Below are 2,583 nucleotides of genomic sequence, written 5' to 3'. Positions count from 1 at the left end.
TTGTTAATACTTCATCTGTGCTGTATAAGACCATTATCATTACCATCAAGGTTTGGGCACCCACGTATGCCTCTGAAAGTTCAAACATTTAACAGTGGCTATAGCTAGAACTTCCTTAACAAGAAGAGACCATGTTAAAAGAACCCTTAGAATGACTTCATCTTTACCATTCAAAATATTTCATCCATGGACCCACCGTACAAGAAAGAACCCCTAGAAATACTTCATCCTTGCCATTTGCAACTACTTCATTCATGGGTCCATTGTGCAAGCACCGGAGTGGCTGAGAAAGGTAATTAACTCTGCTTTTTAACATGATTCTTGAACTATTATAAGATAAGAAACATAAAAAGTACATATGTGTTTCTTCCTGCTTTCTTCTGGCTAAAAGAGCAATTATATCACATTTCAATATGACCTATGTGTAATTTATCACTATCCGTTTTAAGTGACAATCCCACAGTTGCGTAAAAATTACAAAACTGACCCACACTTGTGAGAAAAAATATCATGGATTAGAGTTATTTGGTAGTTCCCAGAAAAGTGCTAGATTGATTGTTATTTTTCCTTTCTTTAAACACATAAAATAAATGTTAAACCATATGGTTTGGAATGGAGAAAACAAATGAAATATTAGCTCCAGTAGTCTGTACTGTTGAATGTACACTCATCATAATAAAGACACAATGATTAGAATAGTAAAGAGATCTGAGTTTTATCATACAATAGAAGTGGATTCTCAAAACAAAGGTGAATAAATCCATATAATTATAAATAATTAAGCATTTAAACAAACAAAAATTGGGTTCTTTACACACACATACAAATAAATGATACATTTCAAAAATAAGTTAGCGTGATCAAAATACTTTAAAATTGCATACGAAGCAACTTTTAAAAATAGATGAAATGTATATAATTGTAGCACAAAGTATACAATTTTAAGCAAGGCAGAACAAACAGAAAACATGGAGAAAAAGACTTTATTTTACCACATTAACTTTCAATTTGTAAAAAAAAAAAAAAAAAAGACTTCCAGTTTCTGGTTCCACATGTGAGGAGCTTGGAAATTGTTACTCATCCTAACAACAAGTAAAAAGCTGAACAGACTGAAAAGTCAACAACTCTTCTTAGATAGAAAAGAGATGAGATGTCACAGGGCAAACTGATGCCCCCAAGATTAGAGAGACAGACAGGCAAATACAGGTCACTGTGGCTTATTTGAGCAGAGACAGAAAGAAACTGAACTATCATTGACAAATCCCTGGGGCTCAGGGAACACCACTCTGAGAGTTAAAAATATTCCAGAGGAATGCAGTCATAGGGGGTCCTACCAATACTATGAGATTTAGTTCCAGGAGCTTGACCAGATTGCCATAGTAAATATCTGAAAAAAAATCCCCTTGGGCTTCTGGCAGAGGGAGGGGAAAAGGAGCCGTTTTGAAATATACCAGAGCACTCTGCCATGTTAACAAGCCCTGCCCTCAAGGGAAACTAGTTAGCCAGAACCTAATCTATTGAAGTATTATCAGAGCCTAGCTGACCTGGGAAAGGGAAATATCCAACTCCAGGCAGCGTTAGTCTTCATATGGGAGAAAAGAAATACCTAACTCCACCTCACTCTAGCCATCCTAGAGGGAAAAACTGAAACATTTTTTTAATTTCACTGTACAGTGGCACAAGCTCAATAAAAGACTGAGACTTAATCATAGAACTATAGAACACTTCCTTCCATCCAGAACTCACCATCGCATTACCAAAAGCCTATTTACAGCAGTTTCTTCTACTCAATAAATCACATCCGGATACCAAGAAAAAAATACAAGGCATACCATAATTTGAAGAGACAGAGCAAGCATCAGAACAAGACATAGCAGGGATGTTGAAATTATCAGACTGGGAATTTAAAACAACTATGATAAATAAATAAATAAAACAACTATGATTAATATGCTAAGAGCTCTAATAGATAAAGCAAGTAGCATGCAAGAAAAGATGAGCAATGTAAGCAGAGAGATGGAAATCATAAGAAAGAACCAAAAAGAAATGTTAGAGATCAATAATACTTTAACAAAAATGAATAATGCCTTCGATGGGCTTATCAGTAGATTAGATGTGAATGTCTTATCAGTAGATTAGACATAGATGATATATCAATCGTATCCTCAAAAACCAAATAGCAGAGAGAACAAAAAATGAAAACAAACAGAAAAGAATATCTAAGAATGTAATGATATCTGTAGACTATTTCATCCAACAACTACAAAACACAAATTCTTCTTAAGCTCACATTGAGTATTCACCAAGATAGGCCACATTTTCGGCCTTAAAATACACCATAACAGATTTAAATGAATAGAAATCATGCAATATCTCCTCTCAGTCTACAGTGGAATTAAACTAGATAGACATAAATAACAGAAAGATAACTGGAAATGCCGCGGTCCAGCCACGACAGGATCCAGGGGGCCCCGAAGGTGGGCAAGGCGTTGGCGCGGGAGACAGTCGACTACACAACTCAGAGGCGGTGTGACACTGTTCCGTTTTATTGTGATTTGAGTACAACTTTTATACTTTTTATTT

Source organism: Pteropus vampyrus, unplaced genomic scaffold (assembly GCF_000151845.1).
Source record: "Pteropus vampyrus isolate Shadow unplaced genomic scaffold, Pvam_2.0 Scaffold533, whole genome shotgun sequence".
In the NCBI taxonomy this organism is placed as follows: domain Eukaryota; kingdom Metazoa; phylum Chordata; class Mammalia; order Chiroptera; family Pteropodidae; genus Pteropus; species Pteropus vampyrus.
This window is presented reverse-complemented; position numbering follows the sequence as displayed.